Source organism: Vulpes lagopus, chromosome 1 (genome assembly GCF_018345385.1).
Source record: "Vulpes lagopus strain Blue_001 chromosome 1, ASM1834538v1, whole genome shotgun sequence".
Taxonomy (NCBI): Eukaryota; Metazoa; Chordata; class Mammalia; order Carnivora; family Canidae; genus Vulpes; species Vulpes lagopus.
Genome location: NC_054824.1, coordinates 163138071 through 163156694, shown reverse-complemented (window position 1 = coordinate 163156694; position 18624 = coordinate 163138071). Strand labels below are relative to the sequence as shown.

The 18624-nt window shown below is 38.2% G+C and overlaps 1 protein-coding gene across 1 annotated transcript in view; it reads right to left on the bottom strand.

The window, feature by feature from the left end:
• PAPPA2 (pappalysin 2) overlaps positions 1–18624 on the bottom strand; it is a 272084-nt gene that overhangs the window by 210850 nt on the left and 42610 nt on the right. The gene's annotated exons all lie outside the window — the stretch shown is intronic.

Sequence of the window (18624 nt, the reverse complement as noted above, 5' to 3'; positions counted from 1 at the left end):
TCCTTATCTGGTCATGTTGGTATGGTTAGTAATAAACATGGGGTCAGTAATGGCCCATCTCTGAAGATATGGCATGGATCTGATGACCTCTGAAGGTCTAGGTGACTCATCTTGAAAAGCTATTTTGACAAAATCGGTCTCAGAATATGAACCATTGAACCATGAGCAGAGGCCATCAAATAGTCTATAGAAGTCAAGGAGTAAAAGGTTTTGCTTAATATTAAAATATCTCAAATTCCAAAATGGAGGAACTGAAAATAAGAGTCTATGGAAATCAGTACTTATTAGTATCAGAAATGTCTTCAGATTTCTGAAGTCATGACATAACTTAGCTACATTTCTCAAATTCTAGCTTGTGATCTAGCACTCCAAGCATCAATATCACAGGTCCAAAACCATTACTTTTAAGTCTTAAAACTATGACAGCACTTTTTAGATCAGTTCCAATCTTCAGACTAGTCATTATAATAAATGAGATGCTCTGATTTGCTAAAGAAGGATTGCCTCTTCAATCTCCCATAGAGTTAACGTTGACTTGAAGGCTTTTCCACACTTCTGTGGAGTTTACATAGAAAAGGACCTAATCATTGTCTTAAAACCCCATTTAGACACAATGTGAAGATTCTAGATGCCTGAGGAGGACCTTGCATGAAACTTGACAGAAAGGAAATCAAGAAACTAATATAATCTCAAAGGATTTATTTAGTTTCTGGCCAGCCTTTGAAGTTTTCATATGTAATAACAGAGCTCATTCAACAGGCTTCATGTAGGTCTGACCTAACAGCAGATCCTGCTATGGTATAATACATGGCCCAGTTAATAGAGCTTCTGTACCTTTAAGAAAGTGGCTAAGGCAGACTCCATGTGGCAACTGGACATCTGATCTCCATCTGACTCTCACTAAAGCCTGGTAAATTAAGAATTTCAAGCTCATAATGGAAGAAAATAAGGTCAAGGTGTCTCTATATTCTTCCCTCCCTCCACTCATCCTTTTCTTTTCCTTCTCCATGAACCTCTTTACCTCCTTTGCCCTCCCTCCTTATCCCCCACCCTGAGTTGGGTTAATGGTTATTCACTCCTCAAAGAAGAATCCTGCCTGATCTGGTAAGATGATATGGCCTTCTTAGCTTATCCATCACTGCAGTGTTCCTTTATTTCCCAACCTCTCCTACAGCAACTGAAATGAGGCATGGGCATGTGGCTATTTGTTCTTTTAAAATTGGAACTTACATGCTGCTCTCAGTGTTGGCTGCTTGGTCACCTAGAAGCAGACACTCAGGGTGCCCGGCCATAGACACCACAGAGTCAGCCCAGTATAATTTCCTGGAAGTCACATTACCCATAATAATGGGCAGCCCTGGGCTTTATTCCCATTCTGAACTTGACTTTGTATCTTTTTTTGATCATCCTTCTCATTTTTCTCCTCTAGTATCATCTACTTTATCAATGATTTTTTTTTATTTATGATAGTCACAGAGAGAGAGAGAGAGAGAGGCAGAGACACAGGCAGAGGGAGAAGCAGGCTCCATGCACCGGGAGCCCGACGTGGGATTCGATCCCAGGTCTCCAGGATAGCGCCCTGGGCCAAAGGCAGGCGCCAAACAGCTGCGCCAACCAGGGATCCCCTATCAATGATTTTATTAAGTGAAACCAGTAGGTCTGATAAGCCCATGGCCACCTAGGCAAGGGAGTCTGCTAAATTAGATCTGTGATATCAAACTCCTTCTGAACTCCAGAGTATAATTTTGAGGCTATGGAGTGAATCAGAGGCAGAGAATGAAATGGGGGAAGTTAGAGGCTTAAATGTAGTCCTCTGCCACCTGCCTAGCAGCTTGGATAGTTAGACACAGTTGAAGAAACAACTGGGAGTCAGACAATCTCCCCTTGGGTTAGTCAATCAATTCAATCAATCCATTGGTTTTGTGACTTAAGGCAAGTTTCTTTATCCATACCATAAAAAAAACAGGGTTAAATTAAATGACCTCCAAGATCTAGTTATGATGTTCCATGACTTTGAATACCAGTAGGTTCATATGTCTTTCAGAATTTACCTTGGTTCCTACCCTTAGAGATTCACAGAAGTTATTTTCAGAATCCCTTTCTTTCACAGTTCATGAAAGAAGAAGATGAGGTGAGATTCATAGGTCTCCTTCCCATTTCATCACATGAAGACTGACTGAATAGAGGCCACTATGATGTTCCTCAAGCCCCTGTCATCAATCCTCTCCTTCTCCTCCTTCATCAAGAAGATCAAAGCTACTAAGCAAAGCCTCTCTCAAACCACTGCCTGCCTGCCTACAACTCATGTATCAGTATCCACTCTCACCGCCTTCCCTCCAGTCTCAGAGAAGGATATGTGTCCTTTCTTCAGTTCATGGCTGCCACTGTCGCCTGAGCTCTGAACCCCTTCCTCTGCTACCTCCACAGAAGGGTTATTCCCTTGATTATTCATCTTCAAAACTATTCCAAGATAAAATTATTCCAACCATTCTCTAAAAGATGGTAATTGAGGTCATAAAATTACCTTTGTTTGCGTGTAGTATGGAGGACCCAGTAATGATTCTTCAAGAGAATGTTAGTTTTTGCATAAGGCCATTGTAGGGAAGGTTCTCATTGCACTACACAGTTTTCTCCACATGGGTCCCCAGGAGAAATTTCTGTCCAGTCTGATTACCTAACCAGCTATTATCTTGAGTGGCTGTTTGTTTTCATCTTATAAATAGGGTGAGCCATGTAACTTATCCTTCTTTTACCAATTCTGGGAAGTTCAGAGCTAAATCTGCATTCTAACTCTAGCATTCTAATATATATGCACTCATTTTGCATACTAAATTCACCACTGACTTTATCTTTTCTTATCTGTCCTCATTTTCCCTTCTTTTCCCCTTTTTTTAATCCATGTGTTTCTTATTTTAAGTTGTTGTATCATATGAAAATATAATTACACATCAAGTTCTGTCTGCAGTAAGGCATGGTATAACTATCCCCTACACAGAAAAATAAACATTTCTTCCAGAGATTTCTTATTTAGAAATATGTATGCAAAATGTATAAGAATTTCTCTTGCCATGGAAATAAAGTCCAAATACACAAGAAAGCAAAACTTAGAAAAGTATTTGAATAAGCATTAGAAAAGGATTCCTTGGATTTGAGTTTTAGTACTGGCCACCATAAATTATTGAAATGAGGTGATCCACTTAAATTAACTACATAAGGATGCTGTGACAGATACCCCACGAGTTCTAAAGATAGGACAGACCACTACTGCACAGGTCGTCTTCACTTTGTGTCCTTTTCAAAACTACCTGTGATGGATGAGGCTTATAAAAAAAGAAAGAAAATGTGATTTTATCTAATTGCTGACCAGGAATCTATGATCATGCAGGAAGGTCACTGAATGGAAAAATTAGAGATGACAATTTTTTCCCATTATACTAAAACCTATGGAAAAGGAGTAAAGCAAACTACTAAACAGAAGTTAGATATAATTACAAAATGTACTAACAGAAAGTATTATGCTCCACATGAAGTCAATCTGAATAATTGTCCTTCTAATATTAGACTGTGAATGCCCCATAATGCTGCCCTATTTTCACTTAATGGTTAGGCCATTGAATAAAATGGTAATTACTATTATAGTTATTATCCTAAATCTCCTTATACTATATGACAGGTGCCAATTCTCTGTTGACCTTAATCCCCAGCCTAATATACTCTCCCTTCTGGTCTCTACTACACATCTTTCAAGGACAACTTCAAATCTCATCTCCCCACCCCTCAATGAGTCCTTCCAGTTGGGAAGAACCAAACATTTAAATGATTCTTAGAATGATTTTTCTGACAACAGTTTACAGAGTTAATTTTGAGGTTAGGAGGAAGACTAAAGTAGAAGGACAAGTTGGTTAGTTTCTGTAGAAACTCAGAGTTGGGGGGCCAAAGATGATTAGAGATAGCACTTGGCTTTATCCTACTCAATATTTGCAATTATATTCATATATGTCTCTCCTCCAACTTGAACTCTTTGAAGATAAGGATTACATCCCTAGTACCCACTACTTGTATAAAACACGGCAGGCATCCAATAAATGTTTGTTAGAAACTAAATAGATTAATGAATGAGTAGATGAATGAATAGAATGGGTGAGATGCAAAAGAGGGCACTGTGATTTTTTTAAAAATTCTTTATACTGGCTCTTTGATCAAGTAAGGAGAAATAAAAAATCCATACTTGATGATGAACAGGCTATTTTACCATCTTGTTCATCACCACTCTCCTCCCCAAACTTTGGATGGGCTCCAGGCTGTTGACGTTCCTCATAAAACCTGCTGCCCAGAACTGAGCACAGGCTCCAGACAGAGCCTGATCAAAACTATGTCTAGAAGGAGCATCTCTTCCAGCCATCAAGAACTCTATCCCTTTTTAACAGAGCCCAAAACTGTTGGCCTATTTTTAATGGCCACATCATGCTTTTGCTTCATATAAAGCTTATGCTCCTGATTATTTTCACATGGAATGCTGCAAACACAAGTATCCAGCAGCTTGGTTTCTGCATTTTTTATAGTCTAAAATCTAAATTCATCCCTGTACATTTTCATGCTGTGGTATTTACCCCAGCATTTAATACCTTAAATTTTTACATGAAATATTTTTCAATCCCTAATTGACCCAAATGCTATCATCCCCTAACTTTGTAGCATTCATGCAGTAGGTAATTCTGAGAATCTACTGGGCACTGAAAACAGAGGGTAGACATGGGCTTTCCTGAACATAAATTTTACTGAAAGCATAGTAGATAGAAGATGCTTATTATACTCAGCTTTGCATTTTCTGTACTTATGTGAGAAAGAAGCCTGCAAGAGGAGATAGGGCACAGATTACATCTGGGTCAAGGTAATTCATGTCTCTGGTTCATGATGACTTATTATTAATATATAAGGTATGATTTTGCCCCTGTAAATTCCACGCTGAAATGAATGCTTCTTTCACATCTCCTTTTCAATCTTCTACCCGATATCTCCTTAAGGATGTCCATCTCTTCAAACTCACTGAACCCAGTGCAAACTCACTCTCTTCAAACCCACTGAACCCAGTGCAATGTCTCACCAGATATTTATGAAGTATTTTTAGTTTACAAAGCACTTTCAGCAAGTATTATCTCATCTGAACTTCACAATATCCCTTTGTAACAGAACAATTAGGCACTTCTCTCTACCTTCTCCATTAATATCATTCTACTGCTCAAGCTTTCCTGCAGCTTCTCAACTTATCAAAAGTAAAAGTTAAAATCCATACAATGTCTCCACCTACTAATCTCTGTTTAATTGATTCTACTCCAACTATAGTAGCTCTGTGCTATTTCCTTCTATCTGAAATAATCTTCCAGATTCCATGTGGCTCACCCCCTACTTCCTTCAGATATCTGTTCAAATGTCACCTTGACCTTCCCTGCTTCTACAGCAAATTCTCCATTTCCCTTATTCTGATGAATCTCTTTCCATTCCAGTCATCACCATTTGACATATCATGTGTTCACTTGTCGTACACTGTGTGTTTTCTCACATGAAACTATAAGCTCTAGAAGGAAAGGGATATTTTTCCTTCACCACAGTATCCACAATGCCCAAGAGGGTGTCTGGGCTAGACTAGGTGTGCAATTAACATTTGTTGAATATTAATAAATATGAATATGAATGAACAAATAATCAAATTATGTGGCTAGGTTGGAGGGTGCTTTGGTGGTCAGTTAAGTGTCTGACTCTTAATTTCTGCTCAGGTCATGATTTCAGGGTAGTGAGATCGAACCCCATCTCTGGCTCTGCCTTGAGCATGGAGCCTGCTTAAGATACTCTCTCCCTTCCCCTTTGCCTCTCCCCCATCCCTCCCTTAAAAATAAAATTATGTGACTAGGCTGGAGCTAGAGCTAAAACCCAGTTCTGCTCATTTCTGGTTTCCTAGTTCTTTCCACTATACCACAATAATTTCCCTAATCATTTTCAACCTGTTACCCTTGCATGGCTAGACTACTACAGGAGTTTAGAGGGTCATATTCCTGCCTCCAATCTTCCTGGATCGTAACACTGATTCTACATGCTACTTCCAGGTTAGTTTTCTGAAGAATTACTTCTGTTTCTGGTTATAAGGAGTTTAGAAGCCCTGCTCATCCCTCCACTGAAAACAACTAAAACTTCTTAATAAAATGCAAAAATAAATTTTAAATGAATTACAAAGCTAAAAGGAAATTAAGCTATCTTCAGAACCCACATATAAAGTAAAACTAAGAATCTAGACAAGTAAACATTCTCTGAAGCCACTGGCTTCTCTGAGGCTTTGCCCATTCCTAGTGCCCTTGAATTTCAGTTTGATAGCCTTGTGAAAATATTGCATAGGAAACAAAATTTAGCCAAGGGTTTAGCCAAGGTGGGGAGTTTTATGGGAGAGCCCCACATAAAGCCAAAGCCAAAGCTTTCAAGGACTGTACCATCAATAAAGCAGAGTACCAAAAAATTTTTACAGCCCACTTCATCAAGGGAAACAGCAAGGAAACTTACATCCCCTGAACTTGATCCAATATGGAAGGTGAAGATCTCCCCTGGGGAGTAACCACAGTTAACCCTCAGGTTTGCTCCCCAAACTCATAACACTCTATGGCCTAAAAAACCTCATGCCAATCATATAAACTTAAAGTAGTTTCATGTTAGTAGTACCCCCAGGCAATTGGTAGAAGTAAAAAGAATATCTTCAATCCAAGCCTGAAAGAAATATGACAAGTTTTAAAGAAAATGGGATAAAAAAATCATTAATAAACACAAAGGAAATAAGGTGCCATAAGCAAGAGCTAGCAGGAATAACAGAATCAGACTAGCTGATACAAAATGTAAAAGAAGTATGTTCAATATGATTTTAATTAAATATCTTATTTTGAAATAATTGTGTATTTACATGCACTTTTAGAAACATTACAGTATAAAACTAAGTACCTGTCACCCAGTTTCTCTCAATGATGACATCCTGTAAAACTATAGTATAATATCACAACCAGGATATTGACTTTGATATAACCCACCAATCTTGTTCAGATTTTCCCAGTTTTACTCATGCTAATTTATATGTATATTTAATTCTATGCAATTTTATCACCTATATAAATTCGTGTATCCATCACTTTAATAGGTTTTTAAAAATAAAAGAAAATATCCAAAGTATGAATAAATAACAGAAACTGATTTTTAAGTGACTAAGCAGATATGAAAAAGAACTAAATAGAACTTAGGAAGATGAAAATTATGCTAATAAAAATTAAAAATTTATTGGTGGATTCTAAAAGCAAGTTAGCCAAACCTGAAGAAAGGGTCAGTGGGTCAATAAATCTAAAAATAGTTGCACAAAATGCAATACAGAAAGGCAAAGATTGAAAAATTGAAAAGATGTTAAGAGATGTGGAGTACAGAGTAAAAAGGAATAATAAGTATTTAATAGGAAATACAGAAGGAGATAATAGAGAAATTATTAAAAGAATGTATTTGAAAAAATATGACTGATTTCCCTAATTGATGATGACATGAGTTTAGATTCAGAAACGATAATAAATCTCAAATGCAATAACAAAGAAAAATCTACAACAAACAAATCACAGTGAAACATATCACAGTGCACAACACTGAAGACAAAATCCTCAAAAACATCCAGAATAAAGCCAGAATAACTACAAATGAATGGCAATGGATAGTTAACTTTTCAACAGAAGTAATGGAAACCAAGAAACTCTGTTTTAATATCTTGATAAGGAAAAACAGCCAATCTAAAATTACATACTCAGCAAAGTTATCTTTTAAAAAGTTTGGTAAAATAAAGATATTTTCACAGAAATGAAAATTAAGAAAACATATGACTAGCAAACATTTAATAAAAGAAATCCCCAAAACCATCTTTCAGGGATGAGCCAACTGATCTCAGAAGGAAGATCTAAAATTCAAGAGAGATTGGAGCTATTAAAACATATATATATATATATATAGGGCAGCTCCGGTGGCGCAGCGGTTTGGCGCCGCCTGCAGCCTGGGGTGTGATCCTGGAGACCCGGGATCGAGTCCCGCATTGGGCTCCCTGCATGGAGCCTGCTTCTCCCTCTCCCTCTGCCTGTGTCTCTGCTTCTCTCTCTGTGTCTATGAATAAATAAATAAAATCTTAAAAAGAAAAATAAATAAATAAAACATATATATATTTAAACATATTTATCTATCTATTGATCAGTTGATCAATGGATTGATCAATATCTCTATATACAATGCATGGCTCCTATTTCCTTACTGTTCAAATCCGTTAGCCCATCTAAGGGCTTCCCAATATAACTTTAACAATTGTTAAAATTTAACAATTTCTTACTCTTCCCTACGAAGTTTTCCCTCCTTTCAAGATTTTTTTTAAATATTTATTATTCAGGGTGGGGGAAGAGCAGAGGAAGAAGGAGAGAGAAAGAATCTCAAGCAGAGCAGACTCTCAGCTGATTTCAGAACCTGGCACAGAGCTACATCTCATGACCCTGAGATCATGACCTGAGCCAAAATCAAGAGTCAGATGCTTAATTGACTGAGCCATCTAGGTGTCCCTCAAGATGTTCTTTTTATAGTGGCCAAAATATATTTGCAAATGACTATCTCTACATTGGTTCATATGTTTGCCTTTACTGTACTAACTCTTCCACCTGTGCTTCACTATTCATATTTTAAATGGTCCATCTTTTATATAACATCTTTCCTAAGAATAAGCCCACAATGGTTTGTTTCCTTTCCCTCATCTTTTAAAGCATACATTTTCTGAGATAATTGTCATACAATTAAAATAACCAAATATTTACTCTACACTCACTATGAACTATGTACCTTGTTAAGCATGTAAAACTTATCCCTGACACAAAATATAGAATGGTGGTTAATAACACAGGCTCTGAAGTTAGAGTTTAATCCCCCCTTCTGCCACTACATGATGATAGTTAAGCATCTCAAGTTGTTGTTGTTTTTTTTTAATATATGAAAAGGAGATAAAAATGTCTAGTTCCTGGAGCTATTGTGAGCTTTTAACAAGATAATTCATACAAACTATTCATACATATTAATTCATATAAAGTGCCTTGTTCACCTGTAAGATAGATATATGATAGAAGAAAGAAAGAAGGAAAGAAAGAAAGAAAGAAAGAAGAAGAAAGAAAGAAAGAAAGAAAGAAAGAAAGAAAGAAAGAAAGAAAGAAAGAAAGTTACTATGAACTAGGTAGTTACCTGGATTATCCTGACATATTTGAGTTTTGAATTCTAAACCAAAGAATCATAGAAATAAAATTGGCATTAAAAGTCCATGGGTATGACCTTACTAGGAATACCAATGTACCAACATCTAAGGAAAAGGACAGTACCAGGAATTATGACTGCAGGCATTTTATTTCCAAGAAGTAAAGAAAAAACCAGCTCATTCTACCCAGATTGTTGGCACCAGCTGGGAGAGGTCTGCTGCTTAGAACCCTAAGGAGGCTTCTCTGCTGTCCACAATTGCTTGAACTCAAGGCTGGCCAGAAACCTATGACTTCTGGCCTCACATGCAAAGACTAGTTGGGCCAATTCACACTGGTCGTTTCCAGAATTTGAACCAAAGTACTGCAAAAAAACTGAGACCGTTAGCAATGGGATATGGATCTAAAGAATTAATAAGATGAAGGAGAAGCTACAGCAAGCCGAGTTTAGTTGTAAACTAATGCTATAAGGGCACAGAATTCTTATTAAAATTTAGCAGACTGGTAACAAATATACAAATGCACTAAGATACAGAGATGCTTGCAGCTTTTGCCTGAGTACCTGAACCTGCCTCATCCCTAGCAGCCTCCAAGCTCCACTTCTAGCCTGAATGCCACTGTATAACAAATCTTTTGTTTGGTCTTGTTTTGTTTTGTTTTATTTTAGTTTAGTTTATTTGAGTGAGCCTCTGTTCTTTACAACCACAAAAGCCCAACTAAAATGTATGGCAAGAATCTTGGCTAATCTGTGACATCATTTCAAGCAGGCTTTATCTGATTAGAGGGCCTGAACAGGGGTCCCCCCCCCTTATTAGAAGAGGACACATTCCAAGAACCCCAGTAGATGCCTGAAACCATGGACAGTACCAAACCCTAGGCTAATCTGTGACATCATTTCAAGCAGGCTTTATCTGATTAGAGGGCCTGAACAGGGGTCCCCCCCCTTATTAGAAGAGGACACATTCCAAGAACCCCAGTAGATGCCTGAAACCATGGACAGTACCAAACCCTAGGCATATTATGCTTTTGTCCTATACATACATATCTCCAATAAAGTATAATCTACAAATTAGACACAGTAAGAGATTAACAACTAATAATTAAATAGAACAATGAGGACAGCATATGTAATAAAAGCTATGTAAATGTGATCTATATCTCTCTAAAAATATCTTATTGTATTTTACCCTCCCTTCTTGTGATGATGTGAGATGAAAAAATGCCTACATGATGAGAAGTAAAGTGAACATCACAGCCTTTGTGATAAAACATTTGGTTATTACTGATCTTCTGACGATATGTCAGAAGGAGGATTGTCTGCTTCTAGACCACAGTTAACCACAGATAACTGAAACCACAGAAAACAAAGCTATAAATAGAGGGCAACTGCTGTATCCCTTGTGAGGAGTCTGTTCTTTCCCCCAATCACTGTCTCCCAGCTAATAAGGATACATCCTACTTCCTGACTATTGTAGTTGACTGCTTCTCTGATTGTCAAGATTTACTCCATGTTTCATACCCTCAGAGCCATCTGGGAGCTCTGCTACTCAAGTAATGAGATAATGAATAAAATGGCTTACAGCCTTTTCCTTCCTCAGCTAACATTTTCACACTTTCATGGGTATCTTTAGTTATTTTTACTTACTTCTGTATATGGTAATTCTATCACAGTAATGAGACCAGTAGGAGGGATTACTAAAGTGTGTATTCTGGCTACCCTTCTTTTTTTAATATGGAGTAGCATACTGTGCTGTCCCCAAACTCTTGCCCAACACTGTCATTTTCCCCATGTCATTGATTTTTCATTTATATACATGCTAATTCATTTTAAAAATATGAACTGAGTACTATCTATGTTACAAGAACTATGAACAAAGAGCCTAAAGTCTTGTGCAAGAGACAGACAACAATGGATACTTAATTACAATACAGCATGGTAAGTTTGTACTTGGGCAAAGGTTGACAAACTTTTTTATAAAGGGCAATAGTAAATATTTTTTATTTTGTAGGCCACATAATCTGTTGTAACTATACAACTCTGCCACATGAAAGCAGCCATAAACAATAGTAAATAAGTAGTTGGGCTGCATTCCAACAAAATTTCATTTACAAAAACAGGTGATAGGCTAATGTGGCCCACAGGCCATAGTTTGTCAACCATTATCCTAAGGTGACAACATTCTTTTATTCAACAATTATTTTATTGAACACTTCTTAGTCTAGTTCTTTTGCTCTTCTCTGTGCTAGGGTAAAGTAGTAACCCAAACATACAAAAACCCCTTCTCTAATGGAAGTTAGAGAAGTGGAGAAGATGGATGCTAATCAAAATTTTATATATGTATAATATACGTATATATATGTGTATATTATATGTATATTATACATATATATATATGTTAGTGATAAATTCTAAAAAGAGAAAACAGGAAAGAAACCATGAAGAGTCAGAGGAGTGTTTGAAATTTTAGATGACGTCACCAGGGATGACTTTGCCTAGAAGGTGACTTTGAAAAAAGACTGAAAGAAAATGGGAAAACCGACCATGTAGAAATATAGAGGAAGTAGATTCTAGCAGAGTGAAATGCCACTGAACAGCTCATGTGGTAGGAGTCAAGCCCAGAGACAATGAGAAGGCCAGTGTGGCTGGAACAGAGTAAACAAGGGAAGCATGGTAGGAGATGAAGCCACAGAAATAACTGGTGCCAGATCAGATAGGGTACTGCAGGTTACAGTACTACAACTGGCTTTGACTCTGAATGAGCTGGGAAGCTGCTGGAGAATTCTAGGCAGAGGAATGACTTGATCTGAGCTATACTAATAGGATTACTCTGGTTGCTATGTTAAAAACAGACTGGGAATGGGGAGGCATGAGCAAAAGGGGTGAGACCAGTTAGAAGGCTACTGTAATAATACAAGTCAGAGACCAGGGGGCCAGAGCAGAGTGGTGGCAGTAGGGGGAATGAGAAGTGATACAAAAGAGACAGCTAATTGTTATTTGAGGATGAAGGAATGGTCTCAAGAAGGAGGAAGTAACATCAACTGAGACTTGAAGGATAAGTAGCAATCGCTCAAGCATCAAGCTTTGTGATAGAGTCAGACCCCTGGCTATAGACAGAGTCCTGGTGAGAAGTGAGAGATGCATTAGTGTTCAAGGGATTAATGAGTCAGCAGCTTCCTCCAGGGGACAATACTAATGAAACACAGCCTCAGAAGACCCCTCCAGTGCTCATATGCTCCATCCTCTCTCCAACCTGCTTCTCTGGACTAGGAGGAAGACCCACCAACAATATTTGACTTTCTTCTAGTCACTAAAATGACATCCAAACAGGGTTCCCAGAGAAAAAGGAAAAGAAAACATTTGTAAGTGTGCACCCATCTTTGAAATTCCTAGGCTTAAATTCTAGGAAGGGATCCCTAAGTAAAATCATCTGGGACAGACTGGCTTCCGACCAGGGTACCAGAGCCGGCACCCCAACTCCTAGGAAAATACCCAAGTATCTTAAACAACTGAATGTAGCTGGAGATGAGGATCTCTCCTAAAAAATCTCTATGACGAAATATTTTTAGCCCAGACATACCACATGGCTCTTTCCCAAGTCTGTCTATTTGGCTAGGAAATAACCACAAAAAGGAGAAAAACAACCTCTTCCCACTTACCTGGAGAGAAAAGTTTATTGAGCCAGGTGAACAGAAAAATTGTAGACTTCATTTACTCTATAAAAGGGTACCTACTGGGACTAGAGAGAAACTGGATTACAAGAAAACAAACAAGATATTTCTATGTGTACCCAAACTTTTTAAGCTTACCTGAAGTGTTTTATATCTTTCCTCCTATTCTCTTTTGCCGGGTGAAATGAGTAAATGAGTAGAAGGTGAGACTTTTCTCATGAGAATTTACACTGCATGTACATTTTGAAGAGGAGAGATTGAGAGGTTTCCTTGTTTGATTTTAAAGTTTCTCCCCTATTTGTTTTCTCTCTACCCTCTTCTATTCCTCATGCTTATTTTCCTTGTGTGTGTATATGGCTTTTTTTTCTCTAGGGAACTTTGAATCCCAACTTCAAAAGGAACCTATAACAAAGCCTGGCTGATGTTTAACAGATCCACCACGGCAGGGGCCCAGCCCAACCATTCTTTTGGCTCAACAGCCAAGAGTGTGGGTGAGCAAAGCACAGCTAATCCTGAGCATCCAAGTCTGTGCAGCACTGATTTCTCCACCTGTTCTCTTTGATGGCACATGCATCCGGCCCCCTGACCCTGGATACAAAGATTGTAGTGTACCTGCAGACACCACTCTCAGCCATGTCCGTATAGGGCATCTTCCAGTCTACCCTCCTGAAGATCCTTATAGAGTGAAGTGGGCCATGTCCTAGCACTGCCATGTACAGGAGTCCTTCTGCCCTCAAACTCCCCAATACCAAAATCAGGGAATGAGGCAGAGAGGAGACAGTGAGTCACCAACACACAGAGACCTTGGCCTACCACAGGCTTCAGAAAACAAATGTACAGCATCCCATTATCTGCTTCAGAGCATGGTCTGAAACTAGGTGACTGACTGCATCCTTAAAATGTGCTCAGCCATTTGCTTTTATTTGGTGATGTTTCTCGCCATGATAATGATATTATGAGATCTAACACATAGAATCCAAAATGGAGAGGTAAGCACACTGTTCCAAATCTGATTGGATACTAAGCTTAATGATGATGTGAAAAGGAGAGAAATAACAAGGGATAGAAAGTAGTTTCAGTAAGAAGAGCCCTTCATCTATGAGATATAATCTTAGAGAGAAAAATAACAGAAACAAATCATGACCAAAAAGAAGCTGAAGCCTGCAATGGTCAGGGAAGCTTGAGTTTCCATTAAGGTATGGAGAGTCCCTTGGCGTGGCTTCCTAGGATACACCATAGAGAGGGGTCAACATTATGATTTTATTAGGTGGACTCAACCCCCTTCCTTCTCTCAGCTCTTGTAGATGCTGTTCCAGGGTGGCTGCTATGTACAAAGAGACATCTGGCCACATATCCTTCCCTACCCAGGAGCCAAGTTCCTCTATCTTGATAATTCTGTTCAACTGGCTGGATAATGTATCTATAATTCACATCTCCTTCTGACCAGCACAAGTCTGATAAATACTCTCCATGTGATAGGCCCATCTGTGTTACAGATGTTTGATGCTGGATTCCTCAGGGTCTCTGCTCCTCTCAGAGCCTTTGGGAGAGGAACTTCTTTGGGCTAGATTTCTTGCTGAAAGTGGAAAAAGGGAGAATGTTGAGTGGGATTGGAAAAATGAGATGGATTACTTACATGCCAATCATTGTACTTGCATGTTTGTAATCTATGTGTAGATGTGTCCTCACTTCCTACCCATCCTTCACTGACCTGTAAGCTCCTGAGTGGACTCTGTCCCTGGCACACTCTGTTTGCTCAAAAATGTCTGGCATAGCATTCACTGAAGTTGAATTCCTTCAGAGTCACAGTATGATAGAATTGTAAGTTTGATTCTGTGATTTAATTGGAATATTGGGACACCACATACAAATAATTTAGTTCCAAGACAACCATTAACTCAACCAAGTCAGATTCTTACAGAAATCCAGAGATCTATGTCTCTATGAATCCAAACCCCTTTCAAACAACCCAAGCCATACCACAGAAAAGCAGTCTGCATTCCATATTCTCCTTTTAGTGCCTTGGCTTGTATTTAATTTTGATAAAATAAATCCAGGAAATTCTGAATTACTAAAAACCTCCACAAAGTTGTTAGCACCTACTCTTTATATATTCTTTATATTTGTCCCTCTGCTTTGCTCACTGTTTCTAGCACATCAGGACCTTGATAAATACCTGTTTTTCAAAATATGATTCTTGCCAGTAAGAGGTACGAAAAACATTCAATATTTTTAATTATAAACATTCAGCATAAGGAATATAGGCAGAGGACAGAGAGGGGGGAAAGTCTATAATTTAAATAAATATAAAGGAGTTGGGAAACAGAAAAGTTCTCCTCTCCACCATGCAGATTTCTTCCTCCAAAAGAAGATATTCAGTTAATTATCCTTTTTTAGATCATGATAAGTAGAGATCCACAAGTTTATTTCCTATTGTGAACAAGTGGTAGATATTTGAGGAAATCTACCAGCATGAAAGACAGATAAAAACTAAGGAGGGGAAAGGGAAGAAATAAAAGTTGACTACAGATGGGTCAGGTATAGTGCACAGTGAGAAAAATCAGAATATATCTTATTTTTAGCCTAAAAATTTTTTTCATCCTTAAAGTAAAAATAGATTAATATAGAAAGTCAAAAAATAAGTAGGTCTTAAAAATATGATTGCTAAAATTAAAAATTCAGTAGAAGATAAACTCAAAGAAATCTCGGAAGGAAGGAAGGAAGGAAAAGAGAGAGAGAAAGAAAGAGAGAAAGAAAGAAGAGATACAACATATGAGAGAGAAAAGAATAAGTTCAGGAGATCTATCCTCAGGAGCTTCAAGAGGAAAAAAATAGGACAGAGAAAACTGAACAAAGAAGTATCAAAGTAATAATTTTTAAGACAATTTGCCAGAGGTAAGGGCATGAGTATCCAAATAAAAAAGACCACCGAGTGCTCAACAAAAGAAAAATAAAATGCCAACCTTAAAAAAAATTATCATAAAATCTCTAAAGTAACAAGGTTAAGATTCTAACCAACTTTTAATTTTTTTAAGATTTTTATTTACTTATTCATAAGAGATAGAGAGGCAGAGACACAGGCAGAGGGAGAAGCAGGCTCCATGCAGGAAGCCCGTCGTGGGATTCCATCCTAGCACCCCGGGATCACAACCTGAGCCAAAGGCAGATGCTCATCAGCTGAGCCACCCAGGCATCCCTCTAAACAACTTTTAAATGGAGACAAAACTTCCACCTCCAAAAAGACACACAACTGGGGGCTCCTGGATGGCTCAGTGGTTGAGCATCTGCCTTTGGCTCAGGTCATGATCCCAGGGTTCTGGGATAGAGCCCCACACTGGGCTCCCTGCAGGGAGCCTACTTCTCCCTCTGCTTATGTCTCTGCCTCTCTCTGTGTGTCTCTCATTCATAAATAAATAAACAAACTTCAAAAAAAATCAGATACACAATTATCAAAAGAGAAGCTAGGGGATCCCTGGGTGGCTCAGCGGTTCAGGGTCTGCCTTTGGCCCAGGGCATGATCCTGGCTGGAGTCCCAGGATTGAGTCCCACATCAGGCTCCCTGCATGGAGCCCGCTTCTCCCTCTGCCTGTGTCTCTGCCTCTCTCTCCCTCTGTGTCTCTCATGAATAAATAAATAAAATCTTAAGAGAGAGAGAGAGAGAGAGAGAGAGAGAGAGAGAAGCTAGAGGCAACTAATAAAAATCTGAGAGAAAATGTTTTCCCACCCAAAATTTTACACCACAACAAATTATCAACTTTGTGTAAAGGCTAAACAAAAACATTTCAAGAAATGTTTTTCAGAAAAAGGTACCTACCACATTCTTAGAAAGTTACTTAAGGATATCTTCCAGTAAAATAAGATTGTAAATTAAATGTCCAGTAAGGTAAGGCAATAAAAACAAAACAAAACAAACAAAACAAAACAAAAAAACAGAGAATCATGCAGTTTGGGACACAGTAGCTCCAATCCAAAAAACAGTAAGAATTTCTCGGAGGACAACTGTGCAGCAGACCTAGGTAACTGGTCAAAACCCACCCTAGGAGGGGTGCCTGGGTGGCTTAGTCAGTTAAGTGTTGACTCTTGATTTCAGCTGAGGTCATGATCTCAGGGTTGTGAGATCAAGCCCCACATCAGGCTCCTGCTAAGCATGGAGCTTGCTTAAGATTCTCTTCCTCTCCCCCTGCCTCTGCCAACCCCTCCCCCCAACACACACACACACACACACACACACACACACACACACACATGCATGAGCATGGTTATTCTCTCTGGGGGAAAAAAACAAAAGGTTGGAAGAGGAGAGAAAAATAGAATGGAGTAGAAGGAAGCTCTCCAGAGAATGAAAAAAAAAAAAAGAGAGAGAGAGAGAGACATTCCACAAATTAGCTGATAGGATAAAAACAATTGAGTATATTAAAAATAATGGAAGGATAAGGAAAGGAGGGAGGGGAAAAAACAGAGACTCAAAGAGTATGGTAGGGGATGGGAGGAAGCTACACCAGAAAGGAAATATAATAATAGAATCATAATTTGTTCTGCAGGGGAAAAAAAACATAGCCATGATGTAAATATATATAGCTGATTTAACTAAAATAAATTAACTAAAATAGTCAAATAACTATATTGGAAAGATAGAGCTTGAGAAGAGGGAGACAACATAAAAGTTAAATTTTCTTTATCACAAGAGCAAGACAACGCATAGTGTTTAAAATCAATTAATTAAGTAATATAAATATAATGTTTGAAGATATGGCAATAATTGCCAAAAGAGACAGGTAAAATAATCAAATATGGGAGGCAAGGCAAGAGAGTGGACAAGGATAGGAAAAGTTAGACTGGGGACTACCATTCTTCCTGATTTCTTTTGGCCCAGTTTGATATTTGTAACCATGAGCATTTATGACTTTGATGACATATGACATTTTTAATTATTAAGAAAAGCATAAATAGTTCACTTTTATTCTACAAAGTGAATGTTGCGTGTTGGGGTAATGAAGTTTGAAACACATCTGAATCCAGTGGTGGAAAGGAGTAGTTGCCATGGCAATTCTGCAGCAGTAAAAGGAATAAATTATAAACACCTAGTTAAGGGTAGAAGCTGTAAGGATTTAGAGACATAAAGGGCCACTCTAAGAGGAATGACACCTAGGTACCTGGAGTGATCACTCTCTCCATCATGGCAGTGAGTTGCTATAATCACTGAGGAGAAAAATAAGAACTACTGGGATCTCCCTGTCTCCCCAGAGAGTTGGCAACCACTGCTGTTAGTGAGGTTTAGCTTCTGCTTAAGGTTATCAAAATCTAAAAACCAAACCCAAACAGAATCTTCCTTGTGTGAATATTTCTGGGAATGTGATCAATTCCCCTTATTACTATTATATAAACAAAGGCTTCCCATCTGTCGGATCTAATAATGACAATGATAGCTAATGTTAGTTTAGGACAATTTTTTTACATTGAGAACTTCAGTCCCCAAGCACTTTTCTATCCCTTATTTCATCTGATTCACACACACACACACACACACACACACACACACACACACCAGATATGAGTAATGCAAAGTATTACTGCAATGACTCTCTTCTGACAGAAAGGACATATGAATTTTAGAAAGTGACTTGCCCAGTTTATCTAGCTAGTTAAGTAGTAGCCAGGACTCCAAAATTCAACT